This window comes from Hypanus sabinus, chromosome 6 (assembly GCF_030144855.1).
Source record: "Hypanus sabinus isolate sHypSab1 chromosome 6, sHypSab1.hap1, whole genome shotgun sequence".
Classification (NCBI taxonomy): Eukaryota; Metazoa; Chordata; class Chondrichthyes; order Myliobatiformes; family Dasyatidae; genus Hypanus; species Hypanus sabinus.
This window is the reverse complement of record NC_082711.1, coordinates 154,985,364-155,011,504: the sequence shown is the minus strand read 5'-3', so window position 1 is coordinate 155,011,504 and position 26,141 is coordinate 154,985,364. Positions and strand designations below refer to the sequence as shown.

General features: G+C 38.1%; 1 protein-coding gene and 1 long non-coding RNA gene across 2 annotated transcripts in view; one reads left to right on the top strand and one right to left on the bottom strand.

The window, feature by feature from the left end:
* Window positions 1-11,308, top strand: part of LOC132395985 (uncharacterized) — a 29,288-nt gene extending 17,980 nt beyond the window's left edge. The window contains exon 4 of the long non-coding RNA XR_009512801.1: window positions 8,229-11,308. This is a non-coding gene — a long non-coding RNA (uncharacterized LOC132395985). The remainder of the gene's footprint in view (window positions 1-8,228) is intronic.
* Window positions 1-26,141, bottom strand: part of LOC132395984 (protein ABHD15-like) — a 54,827-nt gene that overhangs the window by 21,987 nt on the left and 6,699 nt on the right. The window lies entirely within an intron of this gene.

Below are 26,141 nucleotides of genomic sequence, written 5' to 3'. Positions count from 1 at the left end.
GCATTTATTGTTTTAGAAGCCTGTTCTGTTTTCAACTGCCAAGCAAGAACCTTATGTGATCTTTCACCTAATTCGTAATATTTCTGTTTAGTTGTCATAATTACTTTTTCTGTATGATACGTCTGGAGTGTATTATATTGTAATTTTTTATTAACAAGTCTTCATTTTTCTTCTGTCATATATCTTTGAGATTCTTTTTCTAACTTTATGATAGCTTTTTCCAATTGATCTATTTCTGCCATGTATTCCTTCTTAATTTTAGATGTATAACTTATAATCTGACCCCTTAAATATGCTTTCATTGCTTCCCATAATACAATTTTATCTTCAACTGAATGTAAATTTGTATAAAAAAATTGAATCTGTTTTTTCATAAAATCACAAAAATCTTGATGTTTTAATAAAATTAAATTAAATCTCCATCTATAGAGCGATTCCTCCTTATCCATCATTATCATTGCCATTATCAAGGGGGAATGATCTGACAGTATTCTTGCTTTATATTCCACACTGTTCACTCTATCCTGAATATTTTTTGATAATAAAAAAAAATCAATCCTTGAGTAAGTTTTATGTCTATTTGAATAAAATGAATAATCTTTCTCTTGGATTAATTTTTCTCCATTTATCAATCAGATTTAAATCCTTCATTAATGATAAAGTTAGTTTTATTACTTTTGATTTTGTAGCAACTTTAGTTGACCTATCCAAAACTGGATCTAAACAAAAATTAAAATCTCCACCTATTAATATTTTATCATGTGCATCAGCCAAGTTCAAAAAAACTTCTTGTATGAGTTTTGCATCATTTTCATTTGATGCATAAATGTTCATAAAAGTCCATAATTCTGAAAAAAATTGACAATGTATAATCACATATCTCCCCACAGAATCAATTACTACATTTTGTATTTTAATTGGTAAAGTTTTATTAACCAAAATTGCAACTCCTCTCGATTTTGAATTAAATGAAGCTGCAATGACATTTCCAACCTAATCTCTCTTTAATTTCTTACGTTCTGTTTCTGTTAAATGTGTTTCTTGTAAAAAAGCTATATCTCCTTTCATTTTCTTAATATATGTTAAAACTCTTTTTCTTTTCACAGGTCCATTAAGTCCATTAACATTAAAACTTAAAAAATTAAGTAAATTAATCCCCAACCATCCAGGCAAAAAAGAAGAAAAATAGAAAAAATGTAACTAATATATAAGAAAAAAAAACAAAAACAAAACAAAAACAAAAACAAAATACCCCCCCACTAATGTTGCGAATAAAAAGAACACAACATTACCCCCCCCCCATTTTACGGGTCATGGCAATCGCCATGATTGTACACGTGAAACTCGCAGCCATTGATCAGGAGCTCCTCCAGCTCCCCCGCAAAAAAAAAAAGAAAATATATTAGTGAAGGAAAAAAAAAGAAAATAATTAATGTCTCTACTCCCAATTAATACTCCTCAACTATTTGTGTTTTCCTTATAAATGTCCGTCAAGTCCAACCTTATTTCAGTCTTCATCATTAGTCCACTTCATTTCTATAATTCTTTACTCCTCTTCGTGGACATCAGGTAATTCTTGTACAAATTTCTCCGCTTTCCGGTAGTCAACGAAAAATCTTCTTTCTTCATTATCCAGGAAAATTATCAATTTTGCTGGGTAGTTCAATAAAAATTTATAGCCCTTTTCCCATAAAGATTTTTTCACTGGATTAAATTCCTTCCACCTCTTCAGAAGATCATAACTTATGTCTGGATAAAAAAAAACTCTTTACCCTTCTATTATCAATGGCCCATTTCTCTTTTTAGTACCTTGAGTAGCTGCCTTCAAGATCATTTCTTTATCTTGATACCTTAAGCATTTTATCAAAATTGATCTTGGATTTTGATCTTGTTGAGGTCTTGGTCTTAAAGCTGTGTGTGCTCTTTCAATTTCAATTACTTGGCTTCCTTCTTTCATTTCCAAAATTTTCGGAATCCATTCTTGAAAGAATTTTATTGGATTTTCTCCCTCTTTACCTTCCATAAGACCAACAATTTTAATATTATTTCGTCTACTACAGTTTTCAAGCGCATCTATTTTTTCCAACCTCCGTTTTCTTTCTATTGTCCAGGCAAGATTATTGTCTTCTATCTTATCTATTCTTTCAGTGCTTTCTTCCATTTTTACTTCCATCTCTTTAACTTTATTATCCACCTCCTTTTGTTTTTCCACCACATTATCGAGTGTATTCTGCATCCTTCTTACATCTGTTCTTATAGCTTTCATTCATTATATATATCAGGATATCTCTTATGTCTCCTTTAATCACTTCCTTCTTTTCCTCTTCTTCATCCTCTGTATTTTCCAAAGAGTCTGATTCCACTTCCAATTCACTTCCAGCCGTAGTTGGGATTTGTAGTTTTGTTAATATCTGTTCATGCATACTTGTTTCCTTGCGCATGCGTTGTTCTTGCCGTTTCTTCTTAGAGACCGCTGACATTGCGGCAACTTCCTGTCCCGCATCATCAGAAGTGCCATGCACTTCGCCGGGAGGAGATCCAACTTGAGACCGAGGCTTCGCCGAGACGGTTAGGCCTTTTTCCCCGCCGATTTGCGCAGTCTTCGAAGTAGTAGCTTTCTTCTGTTTCGGTTTAGGAGCCATATCAAAAAATAATCCTGAGTTACTTATAAATAGTTTCTAGTAGGTATTTATTAATTCTTCTTCATTTAAACCCTATTTCATTACTTTTTACGAGGGAGCTGGATTCCCAACGTCTCGACCCTACATCATCATGTAACGTCCCCCCACAGGTTCTTTAGTGAGCACTTCCTTGAAATTTTGCCATGCCTCCTCCTGTTCATGATTCCAGCTCCATTCATTTTTCTTTTCTGTTAGCTGCCTCATTGGAGCAAGCTGTTCCGAAAGATTGGGTATGAATTGTCCCATGTAGTTGACCATTCCCATGAACCTTTGAACATCCTTTTTACAATGCGGTCTTGGCATGTTCTCAATAGCAGAACCCTTCAATGGATCAGGACACACACTCTCTTTGCCGATGATATCACCCACAAAGGTAATTTCAGTCACTCCTAGCTGACATCTGTCTTTATTCAACTTCAGGTTTGCCTTGCGTGTTGCCTCTAAGACTTGTCTGAGTCTGGCATCAGTCTCTTGTTTAGATAATCCCCAAACAATAATATCGTCCATGGAAGTATCCACACCCTCAATGTGCTCATATAGCATGTGAATAGTTTTATGGTACACTACAGGAGCTGATGCAGTTCCAAATGGAAGCCAAAGAAAACAGTATCTGGCAAAAGGAGTGTTAAAGGTACACAACTTTGAACTCAGTTCATCGAGTTTAAGTAGCCAGAATCCAGAGGATACATCTAATTTACTAAAGTACTTTGCATTAGCAAACTGTGACATAATTTCTACATGAGTAGGCAATTTAAAATGCTCTCTTTTAAAGGCTTAAGTCTCGGTTCTAAGCAAACCCTCAGTTTTCCATTTTTTGTTTGTTTGAAAACTTTTTTTATTGCATTTTTAAATAGTTACAAAGTAAAGTATGAAAAAAATGTATATAACCCTTACCCCCTCCCCCCTAACTGCCCTATAGAAAAAAAAAGAGAAAGAAAGAAAGAATGCCTGGTTGTTGGAAGATCTCCACATGCTCCATGGAATTCGTAATAACTTTAATATGTATATTTATTTCTTTCCCCTAATAACCAATTGTTTCATCTTCAGAGCATCTATATATTTAATCCTGTCTTTTGTAAATAAGGGCTCCAAATTTTCAGAAATGTTTCATATTTATCTCTTAAATTATAAGTAATTTTTTCTAATGGAATACAGCCATAGATTTCTTTCTTCCAAGAGTCTATACTTAAATATGTATCTGATTTCCAAGTATCTGCAATAGCTTTTTTGGCTACTGCCAGTGCAATTTTTATAAATTCTTTCTGATATTTATTTAATTTGAGTTTCGGTTTTATCCCTTCAATATCACCTAGTAAAAGTAATATTGGATTATGAGGAAATTGTGTTCCTGTAATTTGTTCCAGTAAAAATCTTAAATTTGTCCAAAAAGGTTGAATTTTAGAGCAAGACCATGTCGAATGTAAAAAAGTACCAGTTTCCTGGTCACATTGGAAACACTGATCTGATAAATTTGGATTTAATTTTTTTATTTTTTGTGGTGTAATATATAATTGATGTAGAAAATTATACTGCACTAATCTTAACCGAACATTTATTGTATTTGTCATACTATCAAGACATAGTCTTGACCAATTTGTTTCTTCAATTTTAATATTCAAATCACTTTCCCATTTTTGTCTTGACTTATGGACTCCTTGTTTAATTGCCTGTTTTTGAATCAAATTATACATACAAGATATAAATTTTTTAATATTTCCTTTTTGATTTAAAATTTCTATTTCATTAGATTTTGGCAATAGCATTGTTTGACCTAATTTTTCTCTTAAATAAGCCCTTAATTGAAAGTAACAAAATAAAGTGTTATTTGATATTTTATATTTATTCTTTAATTGATCAAATGACATTTTCCATTTTTTAAATTAACAATGACAAGCGAATTGACCCATTCAGTTGGTTCATCAATTTTTTTATGACTCCTAGCTGTTCCATTCTGTCATGCTCTGTTTTCAGTTGATGGCATAATGCAAAAGGCCCTTTTCTACATGGATGCACTACAGGTGGCACTGTGTTGTCAACTTTGATCGTGTGCTCTCCTGGAAGACAACCAAGCCCTTTGAACAAGTCCTCATACTCTTTCATCAAGTCACTGTGTTCTGACACTGTATCACTCTCCAGGACTAAGACTCTTTTCACCAAATACAGTCTCTCACAGGCAGATAAACCCAGTACTGACTATACATTCCTTGGCACCACCACAAATGAAAGTGTGCGCACAATACTTTTGTGTAATGCTTTGCCACATGTTCCTTTTAACTGGAATGTCTGCACCTGAATACCCAGTCACTTTTATATTTGTCTGATGTAACTTTGGTCTTGGCTTTAATGCATTAAACTCAGATTCTGCAAGAACATTTACTTGTGCTCCAGTATCCAGTTTAAACAGAATAATGTTTTGGTTCACTTGCAATGGCATAGTCCAGTCATTCTTACTTTGTTTGTTTTCACAAAGCACATCAATATAAAACTTCATTTTCAAGCACTGCACTTAAATGTTTTATTTTCTTTCTACTTCTGCAACAGCGTGAAAAATGATTACTCGTACCGCAGTTGTTGCACATTTTCCCATACGCTGGACACTGTTTTGGCCGCTGCTGCCACCCACAGTGATCACAAAGCTTTTTTCTCTCAGACGACATCTTGCTCTCTGTCATTTTTGTTGTCATTTTATTATTTTTTCTAATAAGTTCGTACTTACAGCGTCTACGTTGCAGCTCTCAATGAAAAGTTCTTTAGCCTGTGATGTCACAGTTTTCGAAGCTTTGCAGAGCATTAAAGCTTTTTCCAAGTCTTGTTCTCTTAACAGTCTTTCTCTCAGACCATTATCCAGAATGCCACAAACAATTCTGTCTTTATGCCACTCATATGTCACATTATGCTTCGGTATACAAAATGCTTCATATTTGTCCATTATAGATTTTAACTTTAAATTATTTCCAGTTTAAAAAAACGATTGTATACCTCGATTGCGTTGTCACCTATTACATGGAGTAGAAGCACAGCTTTCATTTTTTCGGGTTTTTGATCCACATCGATCGCCGATAAATACAATTCAAAACATTGCGTAATTTTTCTCCAGTTCTCAGCTACGTTCCCAGACAATTGAAGTGTCGAAGGAGGCTACAAACCTTTCATTTCTAAAACTGTTAGCAAACACCAAAACAGTTCAAATTCTTTTTTCAGAAAATTATCTTCGATTCTCCTGTATTAGGAAACATATTATTCTTCCAGACTGACTTCTGACACCATGTTGTGTTCTTTATATTCATACGTACTATGTGTTACTAATAACCATCTTCTCTGTCTCAAATAGAACTTTTATTTAACAACAGCCACAATGTTTTTACAATACCATGTTTCTCGATCTTTCTATCATCCCTGCGCATGCTCAGAACTCTCTCCAATCACGTTCTTACACGTCATATCACCACAACATTGATCAAAGTATCTTTGTTGTGCTAATGGTTGGACATCAAACATTCCCTATAGCAGGAAAACAAGATGAAAGTAGGACAATTGAAAAAAAGGCTATGCCAATCAAATTGTCACAGTGTGATAATGGGATCACAAAACAAAGAGAGTTCTGGACAGTTTCAACTTCTTGCAAGGGATATGCAAATTGAACAGCTGTAACTTAAAAGAGTGAATATTGCTTAAAGATAAAGAATACCTCACCTAAGAATGCTGTACATAGTTATACTGTATAGCTTCAGTTACATGTTGCAGAATTGAAAGGGTTGAGAAATAAGCATTTTTAATTTTACTTCCTGTCACCTGATTTGCATGATGCTTAGATTCAGCTTTCATGTGGTATGGTTTTACAAGTGTTTATCTGCCTGTTACTGTTGAATACCGTAGATTACAGTTAATGGTCAAAGCTGTGGGAGGTGCAGAATGCAAAGGTCTTACTAACAAACAACAATTGACATGTTTTGAATCATATCAGTTATTTCATATAACAGTAGTTTCATGTCACATTATTTGTAGTGTTTGTCTTTATAGTATGTTATCTGTGCTGTCTTGCTCAGCTTTATTAAACTATTTTAGAGTTCTGGGTTGTGCTGTTCTGTGAACCTTGACCAGATTTACCCCACCTGTGCAGATTCAGGCTGAACGCAGAGAAGTGAAACAAAATCACTTTCAAAACTGGACAACCCCATCCTAAAATACGTTGGGCTCAAATATGGCTACACTTAACAGCTTCTTGATACTAATTAAATCTGCCATTTGCGGAAGTTAAACTAGACTGCAAATAAGAAAAATGGGACAACTCAAAGGAATTCACAACTTCACTAAAGTGAAACGATTTCAAGAAAAAAATTAATGTCGCAAACAGTAAAAAATACATCAAATGACAAATTTCTAATAAAATGGAAATGCACCAGAAAAAAAACCAAAGAGCCCAGATCGGTAGCTTCCTGTCATTTGAATTGAATGTGCTTTCATGTGGTCAGATTCTGCAAGTATTTGTCTGATTGTCATTATTGATGTACTATACATCCTCTGATAACCACCAAACTGTCAAAGTTTAACACCTAATGGGGTTATTTCACTGAAGCACATCAAATCAATGATGTATTTCTACAGATTCTGTAGCTTGTAATACTTTAAAACATCATACCCAATGTTTTAGTGATAAAGATAAACTACAAGTTCTGAAATATTAAACTAGTGAGTTTTCAAAATGCCAGCTTTGGGTTGTAATTTTAATCATATATGTATTAACATAAGTTATGGTCATTTGGGGCTGAAGAAAATACATAATGTTAATTATCCACAGAGCAACCTCCCGACACCTCAGTGGCCACTCTATGAGGTGCTCTTTAGTACAGATATCCAATCAGATAGCAACTCAATGCACAAAAGCATATAGACATGGTCAAGAGTTGACTTCAGACCAAGCATTAGAACGGGGAAGAAATGTCACTTCAGTAACTTTGATAGTTGGTGCCAGACAGGGTGGTTTGAGTATCTCAGAAACTGCCGAAATCCTGGGATTTTCATGCATGACAATCTCTATCATTTGTAGAGAATGCCACAAAAATCATCCAGTGAGCAGCAGTTCTGTGGGCAAAAATGCCTTGTTAATGAGAGAGGACAGAGGAGAATGGCCAGACTGATTTACATCGATAGGTAGGTGACAATAACTCAATAAGCACACATTAAAACAGTAGTGTGCAGCAGAGCAACTCTGAATACACAACATGTTGAGCTTTGAAATGGATAGGCCATAGCAGCAGAAGACCACGAACATACACTCAGTGGCCACCTAATCAGGTACAGGAGATACCTATTAAAGTGGCCACTGAGTGTATATCTGCTGTAATCCTGGTAGTCATTTCTCAAGTTGATGTGGTTTTATGTAATTGCGTCCCAGATGCAGATCTTTTAGACTGCCTTATCAAACTGAAGGTAAAAGGTTACACAGCTTTGTGTACAAGTTGCAGAACTGAAAGGGCTGAGAGACGAAGCAATGTTATTATCTTCCTGTCATCTGCATTGTATGACACTTACATTTACTTTTCACAGGTCCGATTCTACAAATACTTGTCTGTCAGTACTGATGAACCGTACATCCTCTGATAACCACCATCCTGTCAAAATCTGGCATCTAATATGATTATGTCGCTAATCAATGATGCCTAGCTGTTGTTTATTGACAACAGCTCTGCTTCAGTACTGTAACAGACACCAATAGCTCTGCCACAATTATTCTCAGCACCGGCACGTCAGAATGTTGCAACCTCAGCCCCCTACTCGACTCCCTATGCACTCATGACAGCATAGTCAGGTTCTGCTCTGACTCCATCTATAAGTTTGCAGACGAAACCAATGTAGTGGACCAATTCTCGATGAGTTGGGATGATGGCCAAGGAGACAGAGCACAAAGATGAGACAATCTGCAGACGCTGGAAGTGTGGTGCAGGGAGGTAGAACATCTACTGACTGGGTGTCATGACAACAACCTTTCTGTCACTGTCAGCAAATGAGCTTGTCACTGACTTCAGGAAGGGGCCGTTCACATGCTCCTGCTTATATCAACAGTGCTGAGGTTTCAAGTTTCCAGGAGTGAACGTCACCAAAGGCCTGTCCTAGTCTAACCACGTTGATGTCATGGACAAGAAATGTTACCAACTCGTTTATTTCTCCTGGGGGATAAAGAAATTTGGCACGTCTCCTATGACCCTCACAAATTTTATTGACACACCACAAAAAGCACCCTATCCTGATGCATTACAGCTTGGGATGGCAACTGCTCTGCCCAAGATCACAAAAAACTGCAAGGAGCTAGGGAGTAAACACAAGGAAATCTCCAGATGCTGGAAATTCAAACAACACACACACAAAATGCTGGTGGAACACAGCAGGCCAGGCAGCATCTATAGGGAGATACTAAGAGTATCTTTCCTCTCGGTTAGTCCTGATGAAGGGTCTCGGCCCGAAACGTCGACAGTGCTTCTCCCTATAGATGCTGCCTGGCCTGCTGTGTTCCACTAGCATTTTGTGTGTGAAGGAGCTCAGGACACAGCTCAACACATCATGGAAACCAGCCTCCCCTTCACAGACTGTCCACACTTCCCACAACCTCAGTAAAACAGCCAGTATTAGCAAAGGTCCCATCCGTCCCAGACATTCTCTCGTCACTCCCCTCCCAAAAGGCAGAAGACACAGAAGCTTGAAAGCATGTACCACCAGGCCCAGAACTGTTATAAGACTATTGAATGTACAATAAGAAGGATTCTTAATCTCAAAATCTACTTCGCTGTGACTTTGCACCTTGCAGTCTACCTGAATCGCACTTTTGCTGTATGAAAACCTTTATTCTGCACTCTGCTATTCCTTGTTTTACCTTGTACAATTTTACACTGTTGTAATGAATTGATCTGAATGGACAATATGCAAGACAAGCTTTTCACCCTACCTCGGTACATACGACAACTGGCACCGCAGACAGCACAGCAATTAGTGTGACGCTAATGCAGCTTGGGGCGTTCCAGAATTTGCAGTTCAATTCCGGCACCATCTGTCAGGAGTTTGAACATACACCCCGTGAACTGCGCGGGTTTCCTCTGGTAGCTCCAGTTCTTTTCCCCACATCCCAAAGATGTACTGGTTAGTAAGTTAATCGATCATTGGAAATTGTCCTGTGATTAGGCTAATGTCAAATAGTTAAGTTGCTGGGTGGTGCAGCTCGTTCCACACGGCATCTCTGAATAAATTTAAAAAATAATAAACCAATTTACCAAGTTCAATTACACTGCTCAAACATTTATCCAGGTCACCTCTTGACACTCTGGGAGCTGCCGTATCAGCCTTTTTATACTCATTTCTTCCTCCTCCTCACTCTTCGACAATCCCATGAGGTGGATTCGACAGTGGCTGAGGAGGCCAATATGGGACCTGCAGATTTCCATGGATGGTGCAGGAGGTGCTTGATAGGATGGACTGGTGGTGTTACTTGAGAGGTACTACTCCATTAGAACTTTACACTAGACTTCTGAATGTTCCTACTGAATGAATATAAGGTACTCTGCGCCATGCAAATGTTCCTCCTTCAGTCAAAAAGCTTATGACCAAGGATCCCCATGCACCTACTAGGATTTTTTTTTCCCACAAGGAGTCTATAAAAACATCCTTGAACTGTTACCTCTATCCACCTGATAATCAACTTGCCATGACAGAGCTTGTTTCGGAGATTTGGTGTTAGACATGTGAACAACATGGCGTACTCCTTGGAGACGCTGGGTGTAATCAGGATCCCAATACTGGAGATGCTGGTGTGCGTAAGGACACAAGCAATGGTTGGCTTATTTTGTCTGTGCATTTGGAAGCTTTTGCAGAGAGAACATTGGTATCTCTCCAGTGCTTTGAAGTTCCTGATGTAGCTAGTCTAGATCTTTGGTGCATTCAGTAGGACAGAGATTCCTGCAGCCCTGTGGACTACAAATTTCTGCTAGGTGTCAGGTCTTTACCTTTAAACTGTCTTTTCCTCAAATGATCCAAGGACAAAGGTGCATTTCATCACTAATACCTACCAGTGTAATTAGTAAAAAAATGTAAGTTAGTTATTAAAGGAAAACTGTTTCTCATTTCACCTGTTTTGTGCTGAACAAAGTGTGAATTGCACAATGAAACAATAAAACTCTTGGAGTTGCCTTGACCTTTTAACGTTCCATCATCTCCAGTTTAAAATGCCTAACTACTCTGTTGTGTAAGGCAATATTTGTAAGTGTTGTGCCAGAGAATTCTGGAGGCAAACTGGGAGTTCTATGTACTCTAAGCATCAAATAATGTGCAGGCCAAAATGATTTTAAATCATTTATGTCAGAGCAGCAAAGATTTTCAAAGTTGCTCTTGCAAAACACACAAAATGCTGCAGGTACTCAGCTGGGCAGGCAGCATCTATGGGAAAAAATGCAGTGGACATTTCGGGCCGAGACCCTTCGTCAGTCCTACTGAAGGGTTTCGGCCTGAAACGTCAGCTGTACTTTTTTCCACAGAAACCACGAGGCCTGCTGAGTTCCTCCAGCATTTTGTGTGTTGCTTGGGTTTCCAATGTCGGCAGATTTTCTCTTGTTTGTGAAAGTTGCTCTTGACTACTTTTTATATTTTTACCTTCTCTAAATCATGTAGTTGTATTTTATAGAGAACAGAATTTTAGCAAAATAAACTTTACTCATAATAAAAAATATTTACAAGAATAAACTTTCAGTGCCTTTTCATTCTTTACATTCATAGTCAATGCTTTCACTATTGTTTTTCTGCATTAATACACATCAGTAGCACTTCCCTCACTCATGTGGCACTCTGGGGTAATATGTTACTAAAATAAATGAGGGGCTTCCTCACCCAACCCAACCTCTCCCTCTCCTTTACGAGAAGCATCCTACACAGCGATCCTTTCCTGCTAAGCACTTGCGTTGGCTGCACCAAGCTTCAGTGCATCCCTCAGCGCGTTCTCCTGCAGCCTGGAACATGCCAGTTAGCAGTGTTCTTCCACAGACATCTCGATGTGCTGGCGGACTGACAAGTTTTGGGCAAACCAAAGGGTGTCTTTCACCGAGTTGATGATTATTTGAAGATCAGATGAGTGACCTGAACTTTGCAGTAGATTGCAATCTTTAATCTTTTCAGCAGGAGGCATATTATGCTTGACACTTCAGTGCATGGGAAAATCAGACATGTTCCCAATAATGTAATCAAGTTTCCCTGTATTTTCTGATCCTTCCAAATTTCTACTGGTCTGATTTGGAACTAGTTGCATTTAAGGTCCCATGAGTCTCCTGGTTTTACAATCATTTGGATGGCCCAGTGGTACAGCTTGTAGAACTACTACCTGAATTCAAACTCTCTACCCCACCCACTCACATAGGCCATAAGACACAGAAGCAGGATTAGGCCATTGAGCCATCTCCACCATTCCATCATGGCTGATTTAATATTCCTCTCAACCCCACTCTCCTATCTTCTCCCCTTGACCTTACTAATCAAGAACCAATCAACCTCTGTTTTAGATATACCCAATGACTTGACCTCCACAGTCATCTGCGGCCATGAATTCCACCAATCCAATGGCTTCTGGCTAAAGACGTTTCTCCTTATCTGAGTCTAGTTTCATTTCACATCCCAAAGATCGTGGGTTCATTGGTTAATTGACTGTTGTAAGTTTCCCTGAGTGCGTGGAAGAGTGTAGAAACTACAAAGAGGTGATGGAAATCTGAGAGTAAAGTAAATTTATATAGGAACAGTGTAAAACTAACGCAGACTTGGACGGTGTAGATTTGCTGAACCAAAAAGTCTGTTTGCAAGCTACGTGATTCCATCTATGACACACTCAGAGTAATTTCGACAGTATCTCGTACATAAGAACATAATTTTTAAAAGTGAAAATATCTGTTCTGCCTAATTTTTGCCTCAACAGTCATTCATCACCAAACTAGAAAACCAGAACTTCACTAACAATAACCCATTCACTGATGCTCATGTTATATTCCGGCAGAAATGGCAGCTTGAAACCTCATTATAACCCAGGTCCGAATATGGACAATTCCAAAAGCAAGATAATAATGGCTGTCATTATCATCAAGGCAGCATTTCACTGAGTAAAACATGAAGGAGTCATACTAAAATATCAATCAGTTTAAATCAAGGGAGAAACACTCCGCTGTCTATAACTATACCCATCACAAAAGATGGTTGTAGGCAATCATCTCAGCTCTGGAATCTCAAAGCACGAATTCTGAAGCCCTTTAGCTGCTTCATCAATGACCTTTTCAAAGTCATTGGGCCCAAATTGGCATATTTGCAGATAATTGTGCAATGTTTACTTCCATTCTGAACTATTCAAAATAATCAAGTCTAAATTTAACAGGATCCAGACAACAACCAGGTACTGAATAATAAGTGGCAAGTAATGTATGAGATAAGATTAGCTCTATTTGTCACATCTACTTTGAAGCATGCAGTGAGATGTGTCACTTGTGCCATTGTTTGTTTTCTGTGATGTACTGGAGGGCAGCCCACAAAGATCGCCACCCTTCCAGTGCCAACACAGCAAGCCTACCACTCACTAACTCTGACCGTATAGCTTTGGACTATGGGGGGAAACCAGAGCACTTACAGGATAGCCACACAGTAAAGGGAAAATGTACACACTCCTTACAGTCAGAGGCAGGAAATGAACCCTGATCAGTGATCAGTGGCTTCATAAAGCAATTGCGCTAACTGCAACCCTCCTACTGTGCCGTGCCAGGTAATGACCATCTCAGCAAGAGAAAATGCAGTCAATCCCCCTTGGATTTCAAAGTTCTGCCACTGCTATTCCTTTGAAATCCTAGGGAGGTCGCAATAAACCAGAAACTCAAGTAGGCTGGCTCTCTAAATATTCTGACTGCAACAGCAAGTCAAAAACTAAGTATTCTGTGGCAAGTGACTCACTTCCTGGCTCCTAGAAACTTTTCAATAAGGGCAAAGTGCAAAGGAATACCCTCCAATAACATGTAGCCAACTAGGAGAAAGGCTGACGCCACACACTGTGTTGAACATGCACTCCCTCCACCACTGTGGCTTTAGTGTGCACATCTACAAAATGCAGTGCAACATCTTACCAAGCCTTGTCTGACAACTCTTCCCAAATTCTAACAGCCTAAATACCAAAGATATTTAGACGGTTATATGGATAGAAACAGTTGAGAAGGATATGGGCCAAATAAAGACAAATGCAACCGGCACAGATAGAAACATTGGTTGGCAAGGGCAAGTTAGGCCAAAAGGCCTATTTCCAATCTGTATAACTCTGACAAAAGCACTGGGACATGGAAACACCATTGTCTCCACACTTTTCCCTCATGCCACACATCATCCTGACTTGGTAGTACATCAGATGTTCTTTCATTGTCTCAGCATTAAAATCCTTGAACTTGGCAACTATCAGCACATAGGGAGTAACTTCAGCACGGGTATTGTAGTGTTTGGAATAGCTATTAAATGTTGGCCTAGTTAGTCATGCCCACATCCCATCAAAGAATTAACAGGCTGTAAGAAGTAGGTTCAGCTGCAGGCAATTAGGTTTTTCAGCTTGTTCAACTTCAGTAAGATCTTCTCTGATCTTCTTCATTATTCACAGCTCCATTAATTTGGTTAGTTTTCAATCTCTCTAACATACGTAGCATGTTATTCACCTTAGAGCAAAAATTAGTGTGAAATTAGAGGATTAGGAAGCTTTTAAAAGCCGACAGAAAGCAACTAAAAAAGTCATTAAGGAGGTAAAGATGGAATATGAAAGTAAGCTAGCCTATAATATTAAAGAGGATGCTAAAACTTTCCTCAGACGCATTAAGTGCAACAGAGAGGTGAGAGTGGATATCGGACCACTGGAAAACACTACTGGAGAAGTAGTAATGGGGAACAACAAAATGGCGGACAAACTGAATAAGTATTTTGCATTCGCCTTCATTGTAGAAGACACTAGCTGAATGGGGGAAGTGACAGGTGTCAGGGGACACGAAGAGCATGAAGTTACCACAACTAGAGAGAAAGTTCTTGGGAAACTGAAAGGTCTGAAGGGAGAAGAGTCACCTGGACCGGATGATGTACACCCCAGAGTTCTGAAAGAGGTGGCTGAGGAGATCATGGAGGCATTAATAACGATCTTTCAAGAATCATAGATTCTGTAATGGTTCCAGAAGGCTGGGTAACTTCCAATATCACTCCACTCTTCAAGAAGGGAGAAAAACAAAAGAAAGGTAACTATAGGCCAATTAGACTGACCACAGTGGTTGAGAAGATGCTGGAGTCAAATACTAAGGATGAGGTCTCAGGGCTCGTGGAGGCACATGATAAAATAGGTGATAGTCAGCATGGTTTCCTCAAGGGAAAATATTACCTGGTAAATCTGTTGGAATTCTTTGAAGAAATAACAAGCAGGGTAGACAAAGGAGAATTGGCTGATGTTGTGTTCTTGGATTTTCAGAAGGGGTTTGACAAGGTGCAGCACATGAGGCTGCTTAACAAGTATTAAGGAAAGACTCTAGCATGAATAAAGCTGTGGCTGGTCAGCAGGAGGGAACAGTGGGAATAAAGAGAGCCTTTTCTGGCTTGCCGGTGGTGACTAGTGGAGGTCCACAGGGGTCTGTGTTGGGACCGTTTCTTTTTACATTATATGTCAATGATTTGGATGATGGAATTGATGGCTTTGTTGCAAAGATTGCAGACGTTAAAAATTAGGTGGAGGGGCAGGTAATTTTGAGGAAGTACAGAGGCTACAGAAGGACCTAGACAGATTAGGAGAACGGGCAAAGAAATATCAGATGGAATACAGTGTTGGAAAGTGTATGGTCATGCATTTTGGTAGAAGAAATGAAAGGGTTGACTATTTTCTAAATGGAGAGAAAATACAAAAGACTGAGGGGTAAAGAGACTTGGCAGATTGAGTGTGTGATGAGGAAGGTAAATGCAATGTTACCATTCATTTCAAGAGGACTAGAAGATAAAAGCAAGTTTGTAATGTTGAGACCTTACAAAGAACTGATGAGGACTCACATGGAATATTGTGAGCAGGTTTGGGCCCCTTTTCTTAAAAAAGGATGTGCTGAAGCAGGAGAAGGTTAAAAGGGGGTTCATGAAAATGATTCCAGGATTGAATGGCTTGTCATATGAAGAGCTTTTGATGACTCTGGGCCTGTATTCACTAGAATTCAGAAGAATGAGGGGTGACCTCATTGAAACCTGTCAAATGCTGAAAGGCCTTGATAGAGTGGAGATGGAGAGGCAGAGAGGATGTTTCCTATGGTGGGACCGTATAGGACCAGAGGACACAGCCTCAGAATAGAGGGGTGTCTTTTTAGAACAGAGATGAAGAGGAATCTCTTTAGCCAGAGTGTGTTGAATCTGTGAAATTCTTTGCAACAGGCAGCCGTGCAGGCCAAGTATTTACGTATATTTAAGGCAGAGGTTGTCCTGATTGGTCAGGGCATTGAGGGATATGGGGAAAAGGCAGGAGTTTGGGGCTGAGAGAAAAATTGGATCAGCCGGGATGAAATGGCATAGCAGAAGCGATGGGCCAAATGGCCTAATTCTGCTCCTGTATCTAATGGTCTTAGTCTCCATTCCATCATTGTCATTCCTTTATTCCCTCCCTTCCCTATACGCCTTTTCTACAAATGGAAGTGATCTAGTTCTCTCAATTTTCCAATTCAAAGGGCCCTTGACCTGAAAATTTACTCTGTTCCTCTCAAGACAGACGTTGTCTGGCCTGCTGAGTATCTGCAGCATTTTCTGTTTTTATTTTCAGATTTTCAACAAGGTTTTTTTTTGCTCTTCAAGCATTCAGGAAAGAGAATCTCGCAGATACACAGTTCCCCAAATTCAGTCCTTAAGTGACAAGATCTTTTATTCTGAAACTCTAACGACCTTCTTGACATCAGCCATGTCACACTTCATTAAATTTATTTTCAAATCATCTCTCATTCTTCTAAACTCTGGGATTATATAATCAAAATTCCCTAGTTGGATAACTTTCTCATCTTGAAAAGCTCTGCTAGTTACTTCAGAACTTTCTAACAAATTCATGAAATTTGATTCCCTTTCATAATAATGTCTAGTAATTTAATAATCTACTATACCGTAAATGGTATATTCCACCAATTTTCCTGTTACTATCAGGCAATGTACCCTGTAATAATTACTTATCACAATTGTACTTGAATGATGGGGTTACATTTACAGTCTTCATTGGAGAATATACTAAAATCTGACTATTCTGAATTGAATTAACTTTATTTCTTACATCCTTCACATACATGAGGAGTAAAAATATTTATGTTACATCTCTGTCTAAATGAGCAATGTGCAATTTATAGTACTGCCATTTAAAAATCTAAGAGTGCATGTCCCTAGGTCCAAGGATTTATGTCTTAACCCTTTCAACAAAACTGGCTTTTTTAAAGACCTCCTTTGCTTTTTGGTTTGGGCTGAATGCACTGATAACTTTGGCTTAGTTATCCTTTGCTGAATTTGAAAATCCCCTTGATCTTATTATTTTTTGTTGGGCAAAGATGTGAAGCTGCGAGCATTTTCATTTCATATTAACTTTCACAACAGAAGCTCAAGCGAAATTCTCAAAAACCGCCCCAACTTGAAAGATTCAAGAAATGCCATTCCTAAGGCAAACAACTATAACACACACAACACACACAGGATTCTGGAGGAACTCCAGATCAGGCAGCATCTATGGAAATGAATGATGAATGAACTATTTATAACATTCCAGCCTTGAGTTCTTGCATGTGTGCCTTCCATTCACTAATTCCAATGTCTCAGCAGAATGCAACAGGATCATAAGGTGGTAGGCTGCTTATATTCTACGAAGACATAACCCTTAGCGCAGAGCAGCTGCTTTCAAGCGGAAAGTTGTTTTGTGCCCTTCCCTCTACCCTGCGCTTTTGATTTGCTTAGGAATATGTTTGGCTGGATACTCCAAAGGCAAAGACTGAAGGCTGGCCATGTGCTACTCTCTTGAGGTTTAGCTGTGCAAATGTGCGTCAATAATGGCACTGAGGAAGTTACAACGGGTTCACTTCTTGTAGCGCAAGTTTAACTCCTGTGGTCAGCAAACTTGGCATTACTACACTGCATTTTGTGCTGCTGCCGACTCCCACAAGATGGCACAAGTGACAGCCTTGCAGTTTGGCCACTGAACTTCTTCATTACAATTTCACCAAGGAAGACTTGGAGGTCTAAGTTTAAAGAAAAGTACTCGTCTGTGCCGAGAGTCCAGGCCCGACTGTCTGTCTGCTAACTTCCTGCTGAGAATTCAGCTTGCGCATTCTTTTAAAAAAAACTTTTTTTAATTGAATTTTCAATAGGTTACAGAAGGAAAAAGAAATTATCAACCCTTACCCCCTCCCCTTAATCCCTCCCTCCTAACATATCCCTATAGAAAAAAAAGAAAAAAGAAAGAAAGAAAGAAAGAAAGAAAAAAAGAATGCCTGAATATCAGAAGATCCCCACATGCTCCACGGAGTTCATAATAGCTTTAATATGTATATTTATTTCTTTCCCCAGATAACCCAATAATTTTATCTTCGGAGCACCTATATATTTAATCCTATTTTTTGTAAATAAGGGTGCCAAATTTTCAGAAATATGTCATATTGCGCATTCTTGAAAACTTATAGGGAAATTTGGCAGTGAAGGTATATAACTCATGTAAATATGCAAAACAGTATTCCATTTCAGCTAACCCTCAATAGTTTAAATCAATTTGTAAAAATCTGTTTTGTTGTTCTATGCACCAATTTAACTTGCATCCACTTGATATGGGCTGTACATACAGTGCCTATGAAAAGTATTCACACCCCCACCCCCTTCGGAAGTTTTCCTGTTTTGTTGCTTTGCAACATTGAATCACAGAGGATTTTTGGCTTTTTTTTGATCAACAGAAAAAAGACTCTCTTGTGTCACAGTGAAAACAGATTTCTACAAAGTGATCTAATTACAAATATAGAAACAAAATAATTGATTGCTTTAATATTCACCCCTTTTAATATGACACACCAAATCATCACTGGTGTAACCAATTAGTTTTAGAAGTCACATAATTAGTTAAATGGAGATCTGTTTTTAGAGACCTGTGTGTAGTCAAGGTGTTTCAATTGATTGTAGTAAAGATACACCTGTATCTGGAAGGTCCAACTGCTGGTGAGTCAGTATCCTGGCAAAAACCACACCGTGATGACAAAAGAACACTCCAAGTAACTCCGTGAAAAGGTTATTGAAACACACGAGCCAGGGAATGGATAGAAGGACATTTCCAAGTCACTGAATATTCTTAGAGTACAATTAGGTCAATCATTAAGAAATGGAAAGAATATGGCACAGCTGTAAATCTGCCTAGAGCAGGCCATCCTCAGAAACTGAGTGACTGTACAAGAAGGGGACTAGTGAGCGAGGCCACCAAGAGACCTATGACAACTCTGAAGGAGTTACAAGCTTCAGTGGTTGAGATAAAAGAGACTGCGCATATAACAACTGTTGCCCGGGTGCTTCACCAGTTGCAGTTTTATGAGAGAGTGGCAAAGAGAAAGCCACTGTTAAAACAAACTCACATGAAATCTTGGCTAGAGTTTGCCAGAGGGCATGTGGGAGTCTCTGAAGTCAGCTGGAAGAAGGTTCTATGATCTGAGGAAAACCTCATGCAGTCTGCAAGAGAAGTGCAACTTGGGAGAAGATTTGTTTCCCAGCAAGACAATGACCCCAAGCATAAAGCCAAAACTACACAGAAACAGCTTAAAAACAACAAAGTTAACATCCTGGAGTGGCCAAGTCAGAATCCAGACCTCAATTCAATTGAGACTTTGAGGCTGGACTTGAAAAGGACTGTCCACTCATGATCCCCATGCAATCTGACAAGAGTTTGAGTAGTTTTGTAAAGATGAAAGGGGAAAAATTGCAGTGTCCAGATGTGCAACACTGATAGAGACCTATCTACACAGACTCAAGGCTCTAATCAAGGTGCATATACTAAATACTGACTTGAAGGGGGTGAGCAATTATGCAATCAATTCTGTGTTTTATAATTGTGCTAAATTTAGACCAATTTGTTGAAATTTGTTTTCACTTTGAGATGAAAGAGTCTTTTTCTGTTGATCAGTGTTAAAAAAAAACAAATTAAATCCACAGAGATTCAGTGTTGTAAAATAATAAAACATGCAAACTTCCAAGGGGGCTGAATACTTTATTTAGGCATTGTAAATAAATCACAGAAACCCTTCTGTAATGGTCTCTTCTGAACACCAGTGGGCAAAATTTATTTTTAATGGAAAAGTTTCCCAAATATTTTTAAGTGACTAAAACACTTTCATTGTTTAAGCTGCATTGTAAATGGAAGTGAAAGTAGAATTTATATATTAAGGCATAAATGCAGCTGTGAATCAGGAACAATCAGGTTTCCTCCCCCTGTTACGATTCAATAGTCAATTGAAGCTAATTATAATGAGGAGTCCAGATTTCAATTCATATCTATGTTGGATTAAATCTATTTTCCTTTTTTGATTTTAGCTCTAATTGATTTGGGCATCATTCATACCACGTACGTAAGTGCAAACCCACAGATGATTAATTTCTGAAGAGCTGAAAAAACAATGTGAAATTGTTTAAATATTCTCTAAAACAGCCCCTGCCTGAAAGATTCAGGAAATGCCATTCCTACTCTGGCATTAATTATTCTGGACGTGCAACTTGAGAGGAATTATATTTCTATATGACAAAAGATAAACTAAATTATAAACCAGGTATCTCAAATAATAACTGAAAACCTGTAGTAAGAAACACCATTGGCATTTCTGGTCATTTCTAATGAAAATGTTCCTCTCTGCACAAATGAAATCTTGCTTTTTATTCCAACAATATCTGTTTAGTCTATTTGAGTTGATACTTTATAGCAAGTCACTTGAACTCTGAATAACAGACTTAACCTATCCCAAAAGACATATTTCTAAAACAGATGAATTTTTCTACTGAGATTCCTAATATAATGTTAATCTGGTTTAGGTAGATTCAGTTTAAAGGAGGAATGCTTTTTATGAGCAGACTTCCTAAGGGATAGAAGGAAATCTAATATATATATGTAGCATCGTTTGTAACCTTGGAATGTTCCATGGGTGATGCACTATGTGGCACTGAGTAATTCTGTACGAATCCTGCACTGAATCTGGAAGTAAAGCTTACACGCATTTAACCTAAATTCTTTGAAAAGCTAATTCACACCTTGTGTATAATGATAGGTTGGTGACAGCTGGGTCTTCCTCCCACAATGGATTGTCAACATAAGGAACAGCCTTCTTCTTTAACTTTTTCTATGCCACTCAAAGCAGCCACCAGTTGTACTTGTAAATCATATAGAGCTTTGTGGATCAAGTACGTAACTTTACTGCAGTTGTAGTTTTCAGTGACGTAAATCCAATCCATTAAACTAACTAGATTTTCCTCCGCAGAAATTCATTGGGCAACAGTTAGTTCCTCCAACTTGTTTAATGAGCCAAAAGGCCCCAGTGGCTCATGAATAGTTCTATAGTATGCAAATCTGGAACACACTTAAGGCTAGATCTGGCCACATCTGACCTCCTGCTCCACCCTTGTACTGGTACAGTGGCATGCAAAAGTTTGGGCACCCCTGGTCAAAATTTCTGTTACTGTGAATAGTTAAATGAGTAGAAGATGATTTGATCTCCAAAAATCATAAAGTTAACGATGAAACATTCTTCTCAACATTTTAAGCAGGATTAGTGTATTATATTTGTTTTGTACATTTTTAGAGTGAAAAAAAGGAAAGGCGCACCATGAAAAAGTTTGGGCACCCCAAGAAATTTCAACTTTCAGATAACTTTTACCAAGGTCTCAGACCTTAATTAGCTTGTTAAGGCTATGGCTTGTTCACAACCATCATTAGGAAAAGCCTAGTTGTGCAAATTTCAAAGCTTTATAAATACCCTGACTCCTCAAACCTTGTCTCAACAATCAGCAGCCATGGGCCACTCTAAGCAGCTGTTTAGAATTACTCTGAAAATTAAAATAATTGATGCCCACAAAGCAGAAGGCTATAAGAAGATAACAAAGCATTTTCAGGTAGCCATTTCCTCAGTTCATAACGTAATTAGGAAATGGCAGTTAGCAAGAAAGGTGGAGGTCAAATTGAGCTTGGAAACCTGATGAGAGAGAAAACTTTCCAAGAGAACTGCTCATAGGATGGCTACAAAGGCAAATCAAAAGATTTAGCAAACTGTGGAGTGGTAGTGCACTGTTCTACTGTGCAGTGACATCTGCACAAATATGACCTTCATGGAAGAGTCATCAGAAGAAAACCTTTCCTGCATCCTCACTACAAAGTTCTACGTCAGAAGTTTGCAAAGGAACATCTAAACAAGCCTGATGTATTTTGGATTGATGAAGTTAAAATAGATCTTTTTGGCCGCAATGAGCAAAGGTACATTTGGAGAAAAAAGGGTGCAGAATTTCATGAAAAGAACATCCCTTCAAATGTTAAGCACGGGGATTGATCAATCATGCTTTGGGCTTGTGTTGCAGCCAGTGGTATAGGGAACATTTCACTAGTAGAGGGAAGAATGAATTCAATTAAATACCAGCAAATTCTGGAAGCAAACATCACACTGTCTGTAAAAAAGCTGAAGATGGCTTCTACAACAGGATAATGATCCTAAACAGACCTAAACATCATCGAAAATCTGTGGATAGAATTAAAAAGAGCAGTGCATGCAAGACGGCCCAAGAATCTCACAGAACTAGAAGCCTTTTGCAAGGAAGAATAGTCGAAAATCCCCCAAACAAGAATTTAGCTGGCTACAAAAAGCATTTACAAGCTCTGATACTTGTCAAATGGGGTGTTACTAAGCAGGGTGCCCAGACTTTTGATTCAGGCCCTTTTCCTTTTTTGTTATTTTGAAACTTTATAAGATGGAAATAAAAAAGTAATCTTGCTTAAAATATTAAAGAAATGTGTCATCTTTAACTTTAACTTTATGCCTTTCGGAAATCAGGTCATCTTTTACTCGCTTAGCTATTCAGAATAACAGAAATTTTAACCGGGGTGCCCAAACTTTTGCACGTATATGTATATGTGTCATGTTCAGCAAAAATAATTTTGGTAAGGGCAGAAGTGAGCAGGGCTTCTGAAAAGAACACAATTTATCAATGCTCTTTATTTTTTATTTAATCATGTTCCAGAATGTGGGCTATCACTGACAAAGCTAGTTTTATTGCCCTTGAACAGTTTCTTGATGAGCTATACCAGAATATTATATATATATATCAAACTGGGTGACAGATTTCCTCCCTTCTGATGAGGGATGGGCTTTAGGGCAATCTAATAGTTTTCTGCTCATCTTTATAAAACTGCGGTTCCTTTAAAAATTCCAGGTTATTATTAATTAAACCTATTCTGCATTCAGGTTTTAGAATTGTTAATCTACTGCCCCACTGCACTACCTCCATGCATACATAACCAACTAGAGTACAGAATTATTTATTGTTGTTGTTTCTATCTTTAATTTTAAAATAGTTTTATATTATCCTATTTGATTATTACCACAGCTTAATCTGGTTGAAATTCAGAATGTAATCTAATTTTACACAGTCCAGGCTGTACCTGATGCATCAATCAAAAGTTAGTTGAGGTAAAGTTTACAAGATGTTTAGGGATCTAATGGAACAGGCAGAGAAAAACTGTTTTCTCTGTTTGTACAGTCTAAGACATCAGGTGCATGGGAAGCAAAATCTAAAATCTAGAATCTGGCCTTTTTAGCATAAATATATGAAGAGCATGGCAGAAGTTTGGAATTCTTGCAATAACAAATGAGTCATTTGGTAATTGTAAATTTCAGATTAATATATGTTTTATTTACTGAAGGTTTTAATTGCAAAAGCCGACACAAGCAGTTATATCACATAACACCCATGATCTTCCTAAACAGTAAAACAAGCCAGTGATTACCCAGTCTAGTCCCATTCCTATGTCACAAAGATACTCATTTGTTTTGAATTTATTCAGCAAGCAGAAAAAACATTATAATTCAAACCTCTCCATGGTAACACACATATGGACTGTGTAACCAATTACCTGAAACATCCATTCCTTAAGCCACTGGTACAGAGTCTCCAGTCTTTACCATCTATCAACAAGTTGTCTTGGAATCTTCTACAGCACTTAACAAAGTCTGGGCCTTTATCAAAGAGAATTGTGTGTGTACTTCACAATAATAGAAGAAGTTGAAAAAGTGTGGATCAATACTTGCATCTTAAGTGCATCTAGGGATGAGCATTGAATGCTGTTCTTGCCACCATTGCCCCCTTTGAGAAAAATACTTTAAGGAGAGACACACCTGTTACGGAGATTGCTGGGTGGAATCAAGGCTATAGTAATTTCTTCTGCAACTTTCTCTCCGATACTCCTGAAAGCACTGATATTTTAATATATTACTTTCCAGGTGTCAGAAACAATGTTGATACCAAGATGACCACTTTTGATGCCAAGTACAAGTATCAACAAACCATTAAGGAATATTAGCTCAGCCTAGTCCAGGTCAGGTGTCTAAAGCACATGCAAATTTCTAGCACCATTCTTGAGGAAATACAATTGGGAACCTGTCTGTTTTCCTTCTTCACCCAGAGGCACAGAACTGTTCCCATATAAATTAAAAATGGATACGGTTACTCAGAGCTTCCCAAATATGAATCACTATGCAAGTTTTTTTTAACCTTGACTGTTCTAGAAGTGGATAACCTGACTAAAGCAAATTTAGCTTAAAGAAAAATTGCTTTCCTGAGCGGACTTCATAAGCATGCTGAAAAACAGAAGAAAGATTTCCAGTTATGTCACATCTCTCATGGCCTCAGGATATTTCACAGCACTGATGCATTGAGTCTGTAAGTAAGGTTTACATTTGTTTCACCTAAGATCATTGAGTAGCTAGAACACAACTTGTTTATCATGATGGATCAATAACAGCCACTTCTTCCCACAGAGAATAATCAGTATCAGGAAGAGCAATCTTTTACTTTCCCTGTTGCTGCTCAAACAGCCTTCACTTATTAATTACTGAAAGGAAGGAAAACTCATTCCCAGTGAACATCAGTTCACAAAACAGTGTGATAATGATCAAATAATCTTTTCATAACATTAAGAGTTATATCCTCTCCTTATGATCTAATGCCAAAGTACCCTTTGCCTCCATCTAGTAGAGCAGACAATCCTTGATTTAATATCAAATGCAAAAGACAGTGTTAGATCCCCTCTTTGACTGTTGTGTAAATCTGGATGTTTGAGCTCAGATCACTGGATATCAACGTAGTCATTGAGTTATAGAGCACTGTGGTGCAGAAACAGGCCCTTTGGCCCATCTAGACCATGTTAAATTGTTGTCCCATCTCCTACAGCTGGACTACACACCCTTCCTCTCCAGGTACTTCCCCAAACTTCTCTTAAACATTGCAATCACACCAGAGATCGTCCCCTTTCAACTCAGAGACTGAACCACAAGTAACAATAAAGAATATTATGTGAGAAAGCATCTCATAAAGAAATAAGAAAATCACATTTTAATCAAGGTATTTCAATGTCAATTTCATTGTTTTTACTTTGACGAAGTAAGACATTAAAATGTTCCTGCCTTCCTGCCATCTGTCTCCTAGCTGGTATGACAAATGTGATAGCAAGTTATTTATTTCTTGTTATATTTTATACCACCTGCAAAGAGAAGCAGAATTCATGCCAATGTGAATATTTTCTGAACTGTACAAGGTGGCAGTTTGAAGTAGTATTAACACTTTAGTCACTGCTGCACTATAGTCTAGGAAACATATAACTGCTCCTTTACCTAGCTATCAACACCATGGGTTATCTTCATCGGAAGAACCACAGTGGTTTAACATGTAGCTTATTCCCACCTTCTCAAGGGCTTCATGAAAGGGTGATACATGTTGGCTTTGCCAAAGAAGTCCTTCCTCACCCCCACCAAAAAATGACAAAACTTGTGGGTTATATATCTAGTGGGCATGTTGTTCTGTGCCTCAAGCATAACATGAGTATAAAGCCAGTTCTAATTTGATCTACCGATCACAAAACTCAGCCCTAATAGGCTCATGGGTTGAATGGCAAGTGTTGTGCTGCTGGACATGGAGGGAGGCCACTCAAGATTCAAGATTCAAATTTACTTATCACCTGTACATCGAAACACAGTACTTGATTCCTTTAGATTGTTGTAGCTGGGATTGGTATGGGGATAAGCACCCACCGTTCATTAACTGCTTCCAATGGTGTGCGTCTGAAATAGCCTCTGACAACCAAGTCCAGCTCCTGGCCTTCATGTGCGGCTTAACTGCTAAGCCTGGCGGGAGAAGGGCCGAAGACAGATTTCTGACGCCTTAAAA